Source organism: Hibiscus syriacus, unplaced genomic scaffold (assembly GCF_006381635.1).
Source record: "Hibiscus syriacus cultivar Baekdansim isolate YM2019G1 unplaced genomic scaffold, ASM638163v2 tig00110328_pilon, whole genome shotgun sequence".
Taxonomy (NCBI): domain Eukaryota; kingdom Viridiplantae; phylum Streptophyta; class Magnoliopsida; order Malvales; family Malvaceae; genus Hibiscus; species Hibiscus syriacus.
In genome coordinates, this window is record NW_024062685.1 from 7,713,675 (window position 1) to 7,734,322 (window position 20,648).

At 36.4% G+C, this 20,648-nt stretch overlaps 2 pseudogenes; one reads left to right on the top strand and one right to left on the bottom strand.

Annotated features, from left to right (window-relative positions):
• On the bottom strand, positions 1-3,454 carry LOC120118630 (annotated as a pseudogene).
• A 752-nt stretch (positions 3,455-4,206) lies between these two features.
• Positions 4,207-19,776, top strand: LOC120118361 (annotated as a pseudogene).
• Positions 19,777-20,648: the final 872 nt, after the last annotated feature.

Sequence of the window (20,648 nt, forward strand, 5' to 3'; positions counted from 1 at the left end):
TAAATATAAGTTTGTTCCATTGAATAAATCAAATTATATTCCCCAGAAATTGTACATTCTAATTCACATGAAGAAAAAAAAAGCTATTGACAACATCTCAGAAAAAGTAATCTCAACTCAACTCACTACCTCACTGATCTACCATCAGAAATGTTTTTATCGTACAAAAAAAATAATAGAACAGGGCATGGGATAAACTCGGAAACTGACCGGCAAACTCGATGATCGGATTAGCAATAAAGAACAAATGCAATTCATTGTTTGAAATCCTCTGTAAGGCATCCTTGTATAATTCTCTTTTTCAAAACCAAATAAACAGAAAAAAGGATGTCAGTGGATGATGATCAGCCTTGTAATTTTTTTCCCTACATTTGAAACCTCCCAATTAATACGAGAACTCGTGACCTCCAAATGAGATGTATTTCTTAACCCAGATGGCAATGTCCTCGGCACAGGCCTCGGCCTGAGGAGTCTTTAGAAGCATGCCATGGGTTGCAAATTCATGAACTGCATCTTTATACTCTAGAACAGGTGCATCAACGTTTACCTTCCGAAGTGCCTCTGAGTAAGCAATTGCCCGGTCCCTCATCCAGTCATGTTCTGCTACAACGGTTAGCGTTGGAGGCATGAGTTTCAGAGGCGGACCCCTGTCTGGGATCAGTGGATTGGCGGCTGGATGGTCCAGGCTGAACTCTTCCTTGGTAAGAAAGAGTTTCCATGCGAGTAGGCACATTGCCTTGTCATAGAAGTATGAGTTTGCCAACTTTATTTCGGACTGTGTGGGAACGTTTCCGATGAAGAATGGGTACATCAGGACCTGTGCTACAACCTTGACAGGATCCAGGAGCTTGCCTGCCTCGACAGCTTTCCGAGCCACATAATCTGCAATATTTGCTCCACAACTCACCCCAAGTAGAACACATCTGTTTAAAGAATAATTATAATTAAACATCAGACAAAAATACAAGAGAAGGTCTATTTATAGAGAGAGAGAGAGAACATGATTCGCAAACATTTAATCCCGCCCAAATGTCGGAGTGAGATCAAGATTGGACTATTTCGACCAGAATTCTACCTCACTCGAGTTCTATTTCCAGGTTGACTCTATCTTATGCATGCATTTGTTCCACATGACAACTGTATACTCGATTAATACCAGAGATTATCAAACAGAAGATTGATGAAGGTACATAAAGACACAACAACGAACATGATACAATCAAATTGTCAAACAGACAGTAAGCACTGACTCAGAGTCTAGCAGCTACATACTGTCTCAAATGCATTTGATCAACACGATAAGTCAATGTAAATAAGAAAACTATGGGAATAACTTAATTAATGGGAAGAATTAAAAATCATGTTCAATCAAGCTATATATATAGATTACACCAAAATCCAAGCACTCCTAAATGCATTAACAGTATGAGAGGATAAAGAACATGAAAGCCTAATAGTAATCATACTTACTAATAAATGTCACCTAACCAAATGGAAGATATACTCCGGACAAGAGGCGATATTAGATTATTATATTTTCTCTTTCCGATGCTTCGGTTAAACCAGTCAAATCAAGATACAGCAAGAAAATAGGAAAGGAAAATTAAAAATATTTTTTTATCCTCAAATAGTATATAATTTGATGAATGCATACTTTTTGACCATATACGATGTCAATAAGGAACCTCCAAGCCACAAACCTAAATCAAAACTATAAATAGGTACACAAGCTAAAACCAAGGGCAACCATGAACAAAATGTATATATCTCAAGGACATCTTGGTATAGACAATCAAATCCAAAACAGAAATGGAAGAGAAATGCTTGAGATAAACATTTTTTTATTTGGATAGAGCGCAAACGTAAGATTACAGAAAACACAAACAAAATTGAAATATTGAACCGTGTTTGATGAAGAAGAAGTCATGCACCAAGAGACAAAAGACTAGCCAAACTGAGATCAAGTAATATATGTTTCCAAAAGTTCATCATATAGTAGAACATAGAACAAAAGCTTCCAAAGCCTCAGATACGGAAAGAGCAATCAGCATTGAGAGACTTTGGATTTCAAAGATTTGCCATCCAATTATACAGTTCAGTTGAGAGCATAACCATAAGTTATACGATCTAAACCTCATTCAAAAGTATTAAATCATTGCACTTTCTAGCTCCTATCCATAAAAGGAAATCAACAAAAAACAATGCACATTAGTGACAGAAAAATTCTTGCAAAAACAACAAATAAAATCAAGGTTGCGGCATTGCGTTCAAGTTCAGGATCAATTACAGATAACTAAGTTCAACCTTTTGAGCCAAATAAATTCAGCAGAAAAAAATAAATGTAATCATGACCAAAACTTCCATGTAGAGTAACAACCTTGATTGATCTCCATGAGCAGCCAACCATGGCTCAACCATTGAAGCCCCGAAAGCATCAACAAAATGTCTTTGAAATTCAGCATTGGTGAACTCTGATCCAGCCCCACGCGCCCCATTGCCCAAGGACTTACTACACTCAGCTAAATTGGCTTGCTTTGCTAACCAGTTCAACACCTTAAATCCATCCTCAAATGCCGCCGGATACTTACTCTCCGGCGCCAACCTATAACCGACGGCTACCACAATAACATCACACAACTTTGCTATCCTCCGACAAAAATAATCGTTAGCTATTGAATTACTGCTCCACTCACCCAACCACCGCCGTGAAACTGCAATATTATGGGTAACTTTCGACAATTTTGAGGTGAAGGTGAATAACCTCGATAAGCATTATTTTCGGATCTTAAATTTAACCCCTCGAAACTGATTCTTCTCGAATCATTTTTCGAGGCTCCGATATTCGGCGGGCCATAACTACTACGGCGGTGATTATGGGAATCGGGATCATCTTTTTGGGACGATCTCGGCATGGGTTTCGAGTCGGGTTGTTCGGGAGGGGAAAGGGAGGATTCAGGGAGGAAGATCCGAATCGAAAGGGCAGTGAACGGATCGATGTGGATGTCTTTAGTAGCGACACCATCGGTGAATGAAGGGTTGGATGCGGAAACGGATTCTTCGGGTCGGGTCGTCACACCGTACGGACTGGAGGATTCATCGACAGAGGATTGGATCAGGTTCTGCAAACGGTGTTTGAAGACGAACTTGAAGAATACACTGTATAATTTCAAAGCCACGCTTGACATTTCCCTTGAGATTTTCTCTTCTTACTCAAAATATTAAGAAAGAAAACCCCTTTTATGATTTTCTTGCCCGAAACAATTTATGGGTTTTTATTTCTGGGATTTTCTTGATGGGTTTGCAGACACCAGAAATACAGATAAAGCCTTCTTTTTTGGTTCTTTCTTTTAGCTTCGGAGTAAGGCCTTGTTTTGTTCTTTTGGGGGGGGCTAAGGTAAAGGTAAAATCATGGCTGCGATGGAAGGGGGAATTCAAATGGTTAATTAAGATTGAAATTTTACAGGGGGGTTTGGATGATTAGGGTTTTTAAATCTGGGGAATGATACTAATCAAATAAGAAACTCCATCGCTGGGTGATGATGACATCTTATACTCACATCCAACAACCATCCAACTTTATTAAATTACTGTTTTTGCAATTAAATACTGTTTAAGTTAGAAATCATTTATGTAACTTGTCAAAATATATTTTAAAATATCTGTTTTATACTAAACTCTTAACTCCCAACTCCTTTCTCCTCCAAAAAAAAATCTTCACTTCCAAATCATTTAATTTTCTCCCCAATCATGATAGAAGATTTTTCTCTTCCTAACATATTTATGATTGAAAGATCGGTAACGTTCATATTCGAAAACATTAATGATCTTGGTATAATTTGAAAGATAATAAAATTAAAATCCTAAATATATTTATTGATGTTGCACGAACTAATTTACTTCAGTTGATTAAAAGAATTGTTGTTGTTTATAGATTCACGAATTCGAGCATCAATAACTATAACAGAGTTCATTGTCAAATGGTTAACAACATTTAACGTAATCGAGTATGTTTGATATAAGATGTCGTTTCACGTCTAATTGCGGAAGACCTTACCTGAAAATGTGAACTACTCAAGCATCGGCCTATATAGCTAGGCAGATATAACCCTCTCACGGTTGTCAATCGATTTTGATGGTCTCCGTGGGAGCCTATTAAGTAGTTGTTCGATCATCGTGACCTGAAAGCAATGATCTCTTCCCGTGCAAATGCACCATCAAGAAGGAAGCCCCCCGAAAACTGTTGAGCTCATAAAATGGAAGCCGCCGATGAATCAAGCAACCGTATCCTCACAAACAGGAGATATTTCCGGCAAAGAAAATCCCGTATTTGCTTGAACAACAACATCAACCAACTTCATATGTCGAAAATATCTTCAACATAAAACCAGTCCAACCTATAATTTATCAATCAACTGCTACAAGAACCCCAATTAGTATAGCTAATCTCATTTAAGTTCATCTGTTCTCCTCTACACGAGCAAAGCATGATTTGGTCTTCAGGTGGATGCCAAGTTTACAAGTATCTCACTCGCAGTCCAGTCCAACGTGAAACCCACTACCTCCATAAACTGGTTTGCCTTTCCCAGTTTTAATCTTCTTCCGATCCTCGCTGAAAGGAAATGAAGGTAGCTTTTCAGGAAGGGTGGTTTAGTCAATTTGCTTTCATCTTCATCCGTGAGAAAATCAAAAGCCAAAAATGTGAAATTTGGGGTGGATTAGTTTAAAGTTCCATTTTTTTCCTGCTGAGGAAGAGTTTTAGAAAAGAAAAAATCTTAATTTTTTTTCAAGAATGATTAATTAGACAACTGTTTACCTTAAGAAACAAAATATCATCAACAACGGCAACAACCAAAGCTTCATCAATTGATAGGTGGTTTTTCAAAATCCTTTTATATAGGGGAAGAATTTCTTACTCAATGTAAAATTAAAGAGTTTTACACAAAATTAATATTGTTAGATAAGTGAAAACAATTGACAGAGATTAAAAAGTAGGAAAATATATATTATATTTTGTATGTACATATTATAGGGTAAATTATATCGTTCCTCACTGAACTATACTTTCTCCTATTTTCTTCACTCAACTTTCAATTTTTCTATTTTGCTCAGTAAACTTTATAAATTGAATCATTTTGCTCACTCTATCGTTAACTATTTAACAGCGTTATGACGTGGCGCAAGCATCAAAACGATGTCGTTATGAAAAACTCAAATATACATCAAAATGACGTCGTTTCAAACCCTTGACTCGATATCGTATCGTTAAGAATGGAACATCATTTGCAACCTGTATAATTGGAGTTTTGAATCAGAATTATTGTTTCCTATGTTTTGTGTGGTCATCTGCTCTTATATTATCATGTTATATGCTGCTACCTTTTGTGACAAAGAGAAGCTCCTTAGAACCGACTGCTTTCGTTAGCTTCAGAAGCCTTTATGTTTCTTGACCCATTTTGCCAAAAGGGAATGCAGAATAAATCAAAACTAGTTGAAAGGAAGAACATGTTTTGTACCGGTCCATTAGCCTACTGCACTTATTTAACTAGTTCATACCAACTGCAGGTTTTTTTGTCTTGTTGCTATGGAGAAGCCCGTCTCTCTCAAACCCGAGCACATTCGTGATGAGAAAGTGAAGGTTCATTCCTTTTAACTCCATGCTTTAGGAAGCGACTGAGAGATGTTTTGTATTTATGCACTAGAAGCTTTACCATATAGATAACAAATGATCAAGTGTCAATGAATGATGAATCTATTGAAGGAGTATATTGGTTAATGCATCAATACTCCCTATAATTTCTCGTTTTCCTTCCAGTTTATATGCTTTAAGTTGGTGCTGTCCTTGTTAATTATCATATGAACCTAGGTTCTTCAATCAGTCTTCTGATCAAAGATGAAGAGGTTGTACTCGGACAGTACGAAGGTTACAGAGATGACCCAACAGTTCCCAAAGACTCAAACACTCCAACATTTGCAACTGTAATTCTCCGTATACATAATGAAAGATGGGAAGGTAGTATAGTTGTCTAATTTGCAACTGTTATTTTTATCTTTCCATGCTCGTGTCTGTCAACGATCACTATTGATTGGTTTATGTACTTCATTTGGACTGACCAAATAATAAGTACAATTTGAGTTTCTCATTAGAGATATGCGTTCAATTTAAGGATGTTCCCGGTGACATTTTCAAATGTATGACTATGGAAGTTTAAGATTATAACTTTGCTTACTCGTCACAACCCTTTTCGTTATTAACACTTATGAAGTATTTTAACCTTTTAATCAGCCTTTTCCTCGAATTTTACCGCCCTTATTTAGGTCAAAAGCAAGGGAGAAACGAGTTTGTCATACGCCTACAACCTTCTGAAGCCATGTACATGAAGCTAACGGTGAGTTTGCTAATCTTATTACATTTGAAAACTATTAGTAGTTTCTATGAGTGAGTATCTTCCTTCTTGTGATTTCGGATGTTTCGTTTATGCTTCATGATGTACCGAATGGTTATCGTTATGGTGACTTTTGTGCATTGTGGAACACCAATCTTGAATACTTCTAATAGCTGCGTTTTTATATTTTATTGAAATCCACAGCTGTATTCTACGAAAGCTGCTTGTGTAGCCAACGGCCGACACGATCTATAGCTTTTTTGGTTTAAGCTTTGAGAACTGTTATCAGAATTCAGGGTAAGATCTTTATGCTTGTATACCAATTTGTATATTGTGTCTGATGCCAGGTGAAGCAGCCTGGTCTCGAGATGTATACAGTCCAAGGTGAGCTAGACTTGTCATACACGCAACGCTATCAAGGTGTTACGATCCCGGAGGCTTATGAACGTCCTATCCTCGACACGTATGATCCTTTCCCTCACTGATCCTTGAGATATTCTTGTCCACAATGCATTTATTTGCTCTAATTTTTCTTCTTCTGTTGCACAGGGTGTAGACACCCGTTTTTGTCCGGGTCTTCTTTATTATTATTTTTATCGTTATTTTATTATTATTATTATTATTTATTATTATTATTATTATTAATTTACAAATATTACACTTTTGTAGGCTTAGAAGCCCAATTCAGATTACAAAGGCCCAATCCCGGAGCCCAACAATCAACCCATCATAGTTAGGGTTTCAAACCCTAAAACAGATTAGGTTTCAAACCCTAAACAGATTAGGGTTTCAAACCCTAAATGTTCCAGCCGCCTCATTTCTGGCCGTTGGATCTGGACTCATCCAACGGTCCAGATCACGCAGAGCTTAGGGTTTGAAACCCTAAAATATTCAGCTCAGCCGTTTGGCCTTCCAGCTCCAGCCGCCGCTTGACGTTCCAGCCTCTCAGCCGAGTGAGTGCCGCCGACGATCCCAAGCCACCGCCGTTGTCATCCAGCTTCCAAACAGTAACTGAACGTCATCCCCAGTGCCCAAATCAGTCAAAAAAATATATCAAATCTAAAACCCATTAAAATATCATTCTAAATCCCGATTTTTTCGGGATTCAATCGTACCAAATCAGAGAAACAATCCCCATACCCCGTAGGCTTCATGATTTCATTCAAAACCCCTAATAAATCAAGCATGCAACCAGACAAGAGGGGGTATTCAAGGGTGATAACAAAAAAAAGAGGCATTCGGTAAAAGAAAAAAAACAGAGGAAAGAAAAGAAAGAAACCAAGAGAAAATCATCCATCCCATTCAAACAAAAACACGAAAAAACAGAGAGAGGGGAACCCATACCTTGATCGGAGGAACCATCGGAAGTCCAAAGGGGTCGTTGGAGTCTCGGTTTTCCGTGAGGTAGATCCTAAATCTAGGGTTTTCTGTTTGGATTTTGGGGTAGGGGACTTTAGATTTGGGTTGAGAGCTAAGAGAGGAGTCTTTTGGAGGCTTCTCTCTCTCGGCCGTGAGTTCCGCCGTGGACTCCGTCGGTGGCGGCCAGAGCCCTCGTCTCCGGCGAGAGAAGTTGAGAGAGTTCTCAACTATATCTCTTCTTTTTTTTTTTTGTTTCTGAAAGAGGAAAATGAGGGAGATGAGAGTTGAAGCCCATTCTGGGTTTAAGTACTCGGGCCAGAACGGTGCCGTTTTGGCACCGTTCAAAACGACGTCGTTTAGAGGGGCCAGGGCATGCGTGTTATCAGCGTGTGGATTAACTACACGTTTAGTCCCCCGCGCTTTGTAATATAATTATTAAGCCATATAATGAAGTTATATATTATTTGATTTCGAGCCTTTATTTTTCCTTCCTTACATTTTAGTCCTGCTATTACTTGTTATGCTATTCTGGTTATGTGACTTTGGTCCCAATATTTATTTATTTCAATTTAGTCACGGGTTTTTGTGTGTTGCTTATTTTTTGTGAACGTTCGAATTTGGATATGATATTTATGTATCTTACATTTAGTCACTGATCATGTGTTATATTTTTTATGTTCGAATTTGACAGCAACATTTGTAAATCTTTCATTTTGGTCACTGTTTTACTTTTGGTTTAATTTTTTATTCAGCCTTCATGTTTATATTTAATGCAATCTAGTCCTAAGCATTATTTATGGCTTATTCACATTTCTGATGTTTGTATTAGTTGTTGTTTGTGATTTGGGCCCTGTTTATTTTGTAATTATTTTTAGCCCTGTTAATTTCTGCTTTTACTATTTTAGTCCCTACGTTTCTGTTTTTGCCATTTTAGTCTTTTAATTTTCTATTTTTCTGTTTTAGCCCTTTAATTTGTTATTACCATGTTAGTCATTGTAATTATTAAATACTTACTTTTTGACCATTATATTTTGGGTTGTAACATTCTTTTAATCCCCTATGTCTGTACATTTTTCATGTTATGTATTTATTTGTACCATATGTAATTAAATATGCTAAATTTTATTTGTTGTAAATATTTATTTCACATATTTCTATTTCTATTTATTTCCATTTTCTTTATTTAAATTTGTCCAAATACTTTTAAGAACACGTATGCGTAGAATGAGCGTGGAAAGTATCACTTGGTCGAAGTGGTGCGATCCGATACGGCATTTTAACGACATAGGAACTTGCAACAAGTCGAGTATATTTCACTAATTAATTTGTGCAAATGATGCAATGTGTGTTATTTTAAATAGTAATTTATTTTATTTTATGTAAATGTCAATTTCAAAATTTGCATTTGTATTCAATTCACATTTTAGTTAATCAATTTATTTTGTTGTATGCAAACATCAATTTTATTTATATTCGATTCACATTTTATCAAGAGGGAAATATTCTTTATGGATGAGAAATAGTCGAGTTAGCTTTCCCGATGAAGGATTGCTAATTTCGAGATTTCTTTTCGAGTTAAAGAATTTTCTCTAATTATTAATTCGAAGCAAATTAATCAACGTTCGATAAATAGATCACATTTTAACTTCATATTCGACTCATAAATTCCACCATTTACAACGATGTGTAAGCGACACAGTACCAATTTTGGGCGTTGTGGGGGTTTACCCTTCCCCGCACGTAACCGACTCCCGAATCCATTTAAATGAATCTTTGGTAACGCAGACCGAATCTTGTCTAAAAAATGATATTCTTAAAATTGTTTTAAAAGACGTTTTAGGTATTCGACCTACCTAACCCAAAGGTTGATGGCGACTCTATTCAATTTATTCCAAATTAATTCCAAAAACCCAATTTTTCCAAAATAAAGTCGTAATCGTTTTAAAATAATATAAATTATTTTTATAAAAAAAAATGGTTATGACAGCTTGGCGACTCTGCTGGGGACTTTTTTAGAGAGTCAGGCTGTATGTCGTTTACATATTGTCATCTTGGTGGAAATTATGATTTCTAGTTTTTAGTTAATGTATGATCCGTTTAATGAAGTTTTAATTGCTTCATTTTTAATTATCATACTAACATTTTATCTTTTTGCTTTCAGCTCTGTCCAAGTTTTGGTCGAGTTTTTTCTTTTCATTTCGAGTCAAAGGTAAGTATGTTCCTCCTCACACACATCACTTTCATTGGCATAACATGAGCTCTAGACATGAGCTTCGATCCAAATTAGTTAGGGTGATTGCTTTACTCTCGTAAGAATTTATTCTTCGTATGAGTTTTAGCAAATAACCCATGGGATACATACCTTATACCATCGTAGGAATTTATTCCTCGTATGGGTATAAGGCAGTGAATCCCTCGAATTGAACTCGGTCCGTTTGAAACCTGTAATGGGTAAGGATTGAGGGTCTGGCAGCCCAAGGGGGCACCGACATCAAGGACAATTCGAGTCCCTTTTTTCCGTTAGAGCCGAAACCAAGCATATAGTGAACCGTCGAACTATCACCCTAGGTATAGCTATATCGAACCTATGTCCGTCAGTAGGTACCCAAACTAAGTGTACACCAAGGAGGAGCGTTTCTAAATCCTTATATTTTGCTAAGTTCGTAGAATTTATTTTCTTTTCGAATAAAAGCATGCGAACTAGATATCATGCGGTTAGGACTAATTTCTTGAAAATAGATAATTGTGGGTAGAAAGCATGTCCGGGTATTGTTATCTATTGAAAGCATGTTCGGGTAGATATCATGACGGGTAGGTGTTATATTTATCTGTAGATAACATATTTTAACTATATTGATTATCTTGCTTGCACTAACTCATTTCTCTATTTGTTTGTGTTACTAACTCATTTTTTTCTCATTTGTTTGTGTCATTTTTCATCTTTCTTTGCATTACATTGCATCTTCATGACATAATGCGGGAAGTGTTGATCCGCAAGGGGATATCCATGAGAAAATCTTCACAAGAAGAGATAAAAGTTTTCAATCAAGCAGTCACGTACACAGACATGCACCGAAGGCTAAAAAGAAGCTCAGAACACAAAAATGAGATTTGCTCGAAGATCGTCCATAATTCGAGACTGGAATGGTGATCCATTGATCCTAGAAGTAATCCAACAGTAGATTCTTATTTACAATCATGTCATCGTTATTTATCAAGGAGCGACACACTGACTTCCGCACCACTGGGGCATTAGCAGAGTTAGGTTACAGAATGCTTTAGGGCATCAGTTCCAAATACAAAAATCCGAGACAAAGCAGTGAGCTCGAAGATCGTGTAACCTTTAAGACTGAAGTCTGGGGATTGATCCAGCAGTAGATTATTATTTACGATCGTTCCGACGTTATTCATCGAAGAGTGATGCACTGACTTCAGCATCGCCGGGGCGTTAAAAGAGTCTGTTTACAAAACGCTTGAGGGGCATCATTTTCAAGGATGAAGATCCCAGATGAAGCAGCGACCCATTTCAGATTCAACATCTAAGAGAAGTCAAGTCTGTAAAGTGGACTGTCTTGTAATGTGAAAACTTTTATTTCTGGTGAAAATTGTTCTAAAATATTCATTGTTGGGATCCACATTTGCATTTGCATTTGCATCGTTGCATTTTGCATAACATTCATTTAAGCATGTTTACATGCATTAATCATACCTTGCTGGAAACTTTGAGGAAGCACTTCTAACTGTGCAATTGCATTCACACAGTACTGAGAATGGATGCAAAGTTTGAGGAATTAAAGAAAGAGCTGAACGAGAGTTTGCAAAAGATGCAAGTTGAGTGGGAGGTTAAAATGGAGCAGATGCAAAAGACCACCGTGGATCGTATCTTGCAAAACCAAAAAGATCTAGTTGACCAAATGGTAGCAAAGATGGCTGAGCTCAACCAAGAAAAAGGCAAAGAAAAGATTTCATTGACCCGTGAAACAGTTAAATGTGTGAAAGCACAGGCTAATTCACAACCACTTATCTCGTCCAACAGGATTCCTAGTCACCAAGCGACGAGAAGAGCCAAGAACGAGATCCCAGAGAATCTGAAACAGTGGTGCAGAGAGACATTTCAGGGAATGAGAGGACAAACCTCTCACAACGGGATGGATGCAACAGAACTAGTACTAGTTCCCGACTTGGTGCTCCCGCCCAAATTCAAGATGCCCGAGTTTGAAAAGTACAGGGGAACCAGTTGTCCCAATGCCCACCTCACGATGTTTATTCGAAGAATGACTGGATACACTAACAATGATCAGATGTTGATCCACTGCTTTCAAGACAGTTTGATTGGACCTGCTTCAAGGTGGTACCACCAACTGAGTCGTTCTCAAGTCCGCTCCTGGAGGGATTTGGTTAGTGCTTTCTGGGCCAATACAAGCACATGATTGATATGGCCCCCGATCGAACAATGCTTCAGAATATGGGGATGAAGAATTATGAGAGTTTTCGACAGTACGCACAACGATGGAGGGATATTGCATCTCAAGTGCATCCACCAATGACTGAAAGAGAGTTCATCACTATATTCATAGATACATTACAGTCTCCTTATATCGACTACATGATAGGGGTTACCACTAAGAGTTTCTCTGACGTTGTCATGTGCGGAGAAATGATTGAAAGAGCTATTAATAATGGCCAGATATGTGGTACTAGCCATACTGACATTGAGGAAAGAGCTGAGGTCAGTCTAGTGGATTTAACTAATCTGGGACCGTGTCTCATAATGTTTTTCGTAAAAAGACCTGCATCAATCCAATTCCGATGACATATGAGGAATTGCTCCCAGCTCTAATTGAGAACAACCTGGTGATTCCAGTTCAATCCAAACCAAGAACTGACCCATATCCTGAAGGCCATGATATTAATGCCATATGCAGCTATCACATTGGGATCTCAGGGCATACCACTGAGAATTGTAGGGCATTAAAGTGCAAGGTCCAAGATCTGATCGATTTAGGGACATTAACGTTCAATGTGTAATGGGGCATTCTGATCGGAAGTCGGTCGGGGCATCCATCAGGAGATTTTGTTGCATTCTCATGCATGCCATCTTGTTTGAATTTGTTTTTTTTGTTCTTCTTATGTTTAAATTTTTGTAAGTCACTTGACGTTCGAACATTGTAAATAAAATACTTCCTTTAAAAAAATGACAATGAGCAAATTTTAATCTTGAATTCTTTGAATATCATTTTAATTAAAAGCATTTTAATAATTGAGGTTGTAAATCTTTGACAAGTGACAAGATTGAACCCTGCAAAACAATGACCCCTTGATCCTAATCCAGAGGTACACCAGAATACATACCATTTTCTTGCAGGGACCGAGCTAGTTTTCTGTTCACATAAAGAGTCAATCAAAGGGTTTGGCATTCAGGTATGTGTTAGGAGCGGATAAAATGGGGCAACTAGCACATGAGATTGCAAAACTAATTGGTTATTATTTCTGTTTATGACGTTCAATGATGATCATAATCTTCTCAGATGGAATGGTCAAGTAGATGAATCTAGTTTAGGTCAGTTGCTTGGGAATTGAACTCTAACGATGAGATTTTCTGACCTTCAACAAACACCGAGACTATAACAGGTTCTCCTCAGCGAGTTTAAGAAATGGAATACGTAAACAAACAAACAAAAACATATATGTATACAATAAAGCTGAGCTATTCCGCTAAAGCAATTGGTAATAGGGGAAACTCGAAAGCCCTGGCTTTATGAATAGAGTACATTCAAACCATGACATTGATCGGGTATTTGGCAATCCGGTGTATGCTCCACTGTGGTTGTCAAGTCGAAGACTTTGTGACGACATGAATCCTTCAGCTAGCCTGATAAAGGCAATTATAAATATGTACAATAAAGCTGAATTCAGCTAGCCAACAATGGCAAATTAAATCAAATTTAATAAATAAGGAGTTTCGATGAATATGGACTAAGGGAGTTGAGGAACACCTGTTATAGTCGACTTCACACGAGCACTTAGAATTCTCGTTTTAGACCGATATTTCTGCACTACCTTGACTAGGTAAGTCTACGAAGCTTGAACAAATTGAAGATTTCAGAGAACTGAAACAAAAGTGTTCTAAAGAGTTTAGCAAGTGACTATGCTAGTGGTGTCATTTTGATCGCCTTCGATTAAAATGCCAAATCAAGAAAAAGAGGTATGTCATTACCTTCACGAGGACCAATGGATGAAACACACCTTAGAATTTAGGTAGCCAACCTCTAAACCCACCTGTCGATCTTGATATTTGTCAAAGATTTGTAATTATCAATGATTAAAAGAGCATTTGATTCTTTTGATATCCAATGAATTCATGTTTTATGATTGGCTTCAATTGTGAAACTTAGAAGGAGGCAATATTTTTCAAAATTTTGAAAATTTGAGAAGAAGAAAAACATTTTCAAACAAGATAATCTCTCCGGAAATATCTTGGAATTCAACAAATATATCTCCGAAGCTCAGAATCGAAGTTGGGCAAGAGAAGCTATTTTGGGGCAAAATTTGCTGGGGCAAGGAAACAAATTATCTCAGATCAAGGTGTGCAAAAGTACACCATGGTGGAAATGAAGACAAACTAAGTCAGTGATAGAATGAAGACTGCACAAACAACCCTTCCCCTCACAAATCAACATACATACATCAATACAAACATATATCAATACATACATACATCAATACATACATACCTAATACATAAAATTTGCATCAAACATTTATCATCATATATATTAAGACATTTTCTCCTCACTTGGGGACAAATTGGACAAAAAAATCAAATAAATTTCATCTTGACATCCATCATAACATCCAATATAGTCAGTCAAAAATGCATCATTTTGATCTCTCAGGAAAATCAAAGCTCGGAAATGACCAGATGTCTAACTTACAGAAACAATGATTTGGGCTTCCTGAAGTCAACAATCAAGACATTTCCTTAACGTGCATGAACAAACAGACTTTTTATCGCCTTGAGGGTGTTTTCTTGAAACAAATTTTGTCTCGCTTGAGACAGCTTTCTAAAAACAAATTTTGTCTCGTTTGAGACAAATTCTCTTAAAACAAACTTCGTCTCGCTTGAGACATTTTTCCTTTGAGATACCAATTTTGAATTTGATTCACTTAAAACAAATTAATCTCACCTTAGATTGTTGTTTCTTTTAAAACAAATTTCGTCTCGCTTGAGACATTTTCCCTTTGAGATCCAAATTTCGAATTTGTTTCACATTAAACAAAGTTGATCTCACTTGAGATCGTTTCCTCAAAAACAAACTTTGTCTCATTTGAGACTATATCTTAAAGCAAATTTCGTCTCGCTTGAGACATCATTTTCTCTCATAATACAAATTTCAAGGTTGTTGTACTTAAAGCAAAATTAATATCACTTGAGATTTTCAAAGCTGATTTGTCTCGCACGAGACAGTTTCCCTTTAACAAATCCTGAAATTGTTTCATTTGAAACAAAATAAACACTTTTGAAAACACCTTTGAGATTATTTCCATATAAACAATATCGACAATCTTTGAATCTTTTTCTCTTAAAACGAATTTTGTCTCTCTGGAGACAGTTTCTCTTGAGATAAATCTTTGAGTCTGTTCCTTTTGAATAAAAATCTTTGAGTTGTTTCTTTTGAAACAAATATCTTTGAGTCTATTTCTTTTGAAAAAATTTATCTCCTAAAGACAATTTCTTTTGAAAAAATCTTTGAGTTGGTTCCTTTGAAACAAAATTTTGTCTCTCGAGACAACTTCTTTTGAAAATACCCACCTTTGAGATTGTTTTTATTAAAACAAATTTTGACTCCCTTGAGGCAGTTTCTCTAGAAATACAAAATCTTTGAGTTTGTTTCAATTGAAATAAAACCATTTTTGAGTCGTTACACTTGAAACATTTTCTCTTGAAACATTTTCTCTAAAACAAGATCATCTTTGAGTTTGTTTCTCTGGAAACAATGTTTTATCCCTTAAAACAATTTCTTTTGAAAAAAGAAAAAAAATCATTGAATCTCTTTCTTTGGAAACAAATTTTGTGTCTCTCGAGACGGTTTCTGTGAGAAAAATCTTCGAGTTTGTTTATTTGGAAAACAAAATTTACCATCTTTGAATTTGTTTCCCTTGAAACAAAACAAACATCTTTGAGATCAATTCCCTTTAAACGAATTTTGTCTCATTTGAGACAGTTTCCTTTTAAACGTCGTCTTTGAGTCGTTTCCCTTAAAACGAATTTTGTCTCTTTTGAGACAGTTGCTTTTAAAAAAAATATCATCTTTGAGTTTATTTGAAACAAATCTTTAATCTGGTTTCTCTAGAAACCATAACTCCTAAAAATGGCCAGTCGTCCTCATCATGTAGGAACCGTGTCATCCCCAGACCAGATCTCTTCATCACGTATGAGCCGTGTCAACCATAGATAACCAGCCGTCCTCATCACATAGGAACCGTGTTATCACCTTTAGATGGCCAGAACTCTTCATCACGTATGAGCCGTGTCATTCCCCGACCAGATCTCTTCATCACGTATGAGCCGTGTCACCCTAGATAACCAGCCGTCCTCATCACGTAGGAACCGTGTTATCACCTTTAGATGGCCAGAACTCTTCATCACGTATGAGCCGTGTCATTCCCCGACCAGATCTCTTCATCACGTAGGAGCCGTGTCAACCATAGATAACCAAACTCTTCATCACGTACGAGCAGTGTCGTCCCCAACAACCAACATTATCCAATTTATAGGAAAATGGAAGAGAACCAGACAAAAACGTGTTGTATTGTCGTCTTTGCCCTATTCTTGTTAACACAAGAATGTGCAAAGAGGGGCAGCTGTAGACACCCGTTTTTGTCCGGGTCTTCTTTATTATTATTTTTATCGTTATTATTATTATTATTATTTATTATTATTATTATTATTAATTTACAAATATTACACTTTTGTAGGCTTAGAAGCCCAATTCAGATTACAAAGGCCCAATCCCGGAGCCCAACAATCAACCCATCATATTAGGGTTTCAAACCCTAAAACAGATTAGGGTTTCAAACCCTAAACAGATTAGGGTTTCAAACCCTAAATGTTCCAGCCGCCTCATTTCTGGCCGTTGGATCTGGACTCATCCAACGGTCCAGATCACGCAGAGCTTAGGGTTTGAAACCCTAAAATATTCAGCTCAGCCGTTTGGCCTTCCAGCTCCAGCCGCCGCTTGACGTTCCAGCCTCTCAGCCGAGTGAGTGCCGCCGACGATCCCAAGCCACCGCCGTTGTCATCCAGCTTCCAAATAGTAACTGAACGTCATCCCCAGTGCCCAAATCAGTCAAAAAAATATCAAATCTAAAACCCATTAAAATATCATTCTAAATCCCGATTTTTTCGGGATTCAATCGTACCAAATCAGAGAAACAATCCCCATACCCCGTAGGCTTCATGATTTCATTCAAAACCCCTAATAAATCAAGCATGCAACCAGACAAGAGGGGTATTCAAGGGTGATAACAAAAAAAAGAGGAGGCATTCGGTAAAAGAAAAAAAAAACAGAGGAAAGAAAAGAAAGAAACCAAGAGAAAATCATCCATCCCATTCAAACAAAAACACGAAAAACAGAGAGAGGGAACCCATACCTTGATCGGAGGAACCATCGGAAGTCCAAAGGGGTCGTTGGAGTCTCGGTTTTCCGTGAGGTAGATCCTAAATCTAGGGTTTTCTGTTTGGATTTTGGGGTAGGGACTTTAGATTTGGGTTGAGAGCTAAGAGAGGAGTCTTTTGGAGGCTTCTCTCTCTCCGGCCGCCGTGAGTTCCGCCGTGGACTCCGTCGGTGGCGGCCAGAGCCCTCGTCTCCGGCGAGAGAAGTTGAGAGAGTTCTCAACTATATCTCTTCTTTTTTTTTTTGTTTCTGAAAGAGGAAAATGAGGGAGATGAGAGTTGAAGCCCATTCTGGGTTTAAGTACTCGGGCCAGAACGGTGCCGTTTTGGCACCGTTCAAAACGACGTCGTTTAGAGGGGCCAGGGCATGCGTGTTATCAGCGTGTGGATTAACTACACGTTTAGTCCCCCGCGCTTTGTAATATAATTATTAAGCCATATAATGAAGTTATATATTATTTGATTTCGAGCCTTTATTTTTCCTTCCTTACATTTTAGTCCTGCTATTACTTGTTATGCTATTCTGGTTATGTGACTTTGGTCCCAATATTTATAATTATTTCAATTTAGTCACGGGTTTTTGTGTGTTGCTTATTTTTTGTGAACGTTCGAATTTGGATATGATATTTATGTATCTTACATTTTAGTCACTGATCATGTGTTATATTTTTTATGTTCGAATTTGACAGCAACATTTGTAAATCTTTCATTTTGGTCACTGTTTTACTTTTGGTTTAATTTTTTATTCAGCCTTCATGTTTATATTTTAATGCAATCTAGTCCTAAGCATTATTTATGGCTTATTCACATTTCTGATGTTTGTATTAGTTGTTGTTTGTGATTTGGGCCCTGTTTATTTTGTAATTATTTTTTAGCCCTGTTAATTTCTGCTTTTACTATTTTAGTCCCTACGTTTCTGTTTTGCCATTTTAGTCTTTTAATTTCTATTTTTCTGTTTTAGCCCTTTAATTTGTTATTACCATGTTAGTCATTGTAATTATTAAATACTTACTTTTGACCATTATATTTTGGGTTGTAACATTCTTTTAATCCCCTATGTCTGTACATTTTTCATGTTATGTATTTATTTGTACCATATGTAATTAAATATGCTAAATTTTATTTGTTGTAAATATTTATTTCACATATTTCTATTTCTATTTATTTCCATTTTTCTTATTTAAATATTGTCCAAATACTTTAAGAACACGTATGCGTAGAATGAGCGTGGAAAGTATCACTTGGTCGAAGTGGTGCGATCCGATACGGCATTTTAACGACATAGGAACTTGCAACAAGTCGAGTATATTTCACTAATTAATTTGTGCAAATGATGCAATGTGTGTTATTTTAAATAGTAATTTATTTTATTTTATGTAAATGTCAATTTCAAAATTTGCATTTGTATTCAATTCACATTTTAGTTAATCAATTTATTTTGTTGTATGCAAACATCAATTTTATTTATATTCGATTCACATTTTATCAAGAGGGAAATATTCTTTATGGATGAGAAATAGTCGAGTTAGCTTTCCCGATGAAGGATTGCTAATTTCGAGATTTCTTTTCGAGTTAAAGAATTTTCTCTAATTATTTAATTCGAAGCAAATTAATCAACGTTCGATAAATAGATCACATTTTAACTTCATATTCGACTCATAAATTCCACCATTTACAACGATGTGTAAGCGACACAGTACCAATTTTGGGCGTTGTGGGGGTGTTTACCCTTCCCCGCACGTAACCGACTCCCGAATCCATTTAAATGAATCTTTGGTAACGCAGACCGAATCTTGTCTAAAAAATGATATTTCTTAAAATTGTTTTAAAAGACGTTTTAGGTATTCGACCTACCTAACCCAAAGGTTGATGGCGACTCTATTCAATTTATTCCAAATTAATTCCAAAAACCCAATTTTTCCAAAATAAAGTCGTAATCGTTTTAAAATAATATAAATTATTTTTATAAAAAAAAATGGTTATGACACAGGGTAAGAGGCGATCGACAGCATTTTGTTCGCAGAGACGAGTTAAAGGTAAGAATCCACGCATTCATCGGAAGAAGATAAACTCACACCGAAAATCCATACTAACATTCATATTGCTTAACAAATCAGGCGGCATGGGAGATTTTCACGCCTCTTCTACACAGAATCGAAAAAGGTGAAATAAGGCCGATTCCATACCAAAACGGGCAGCCGCGGCCCTGCCGAAGCCGATGAGCTTTCGGCTAAAGCCGGTTATGTTCAAATTCAAACACACAGGTATATTGGATTCCTCCCTCCCTGTAGAAGAAATTTGATATATATAGCTAAAGACCAAGAGGTGTTTTGCATCACAGAAGTTCAGGTTTTGTAACGAATGCAATAAAATTATATAGTAAAGCCCTTTAGCCTTTGCTTGTTTGAAGCATGTAACATGATTCGATACCTCTTCAAATCATATTTGGAACACTTTATGAAGGCTATTCCCTTGTCACAATTGCGGATCTAAAAATTTAAGAATATGTTTTAAAATTTTAATTTTCTTTTTTAAAAATAACGAGTACGTAATTTTTTTTTTCTTAACACATTAAATTAAATTTAACAATTTTCTTAAAATAATGGGATGCACTTGCCCGGGCTTAGTGCTTCCACCCTTATCATATTTGCAAGTTATTCTAGTTATTACTTAGTATTATTATTTAAGATTAAGGGTCACTTTTTCTTAGTAGACTCAATATATCATCTTTGCTCTTATTGTATTTTTGCATCATTTTAGCTCTTAAAATTGTTTTAATTACATAATTCTATACCCTTCTCGTTAGGGGTGAGTGTTCGATCTTGTCGAGTAAAAAAAATTCGAGTTATTCGAGTTGACGAGTCTTATTTTATAACTCAGAGTTGACTTTAAATTTTTTTGAATCGAGTCAAGTTTATAAAATTCTAGTTGAGTCGAGTCGAGTCCAATTTTCGAGTTTCTATTTAAATTCAATTGTAAATATTTACAATATTATAACATTATTTGATTCCAATTTAAATGACATTTTATAACCATATACAATATATATATTTTCGTATTTTTTTCATATGTAATTTATATATACCATACAAAGTCGATGGACTCGACTCAAACTTAAAAATCAATCTATTAATTACTAAAAATTTCGAGTTATTCGAGTTATATTTTACAACTCGAATTGAACTTGAATTTTTTTGAGTCGGGTCGAGTTTATGAACTTATAACTCGAA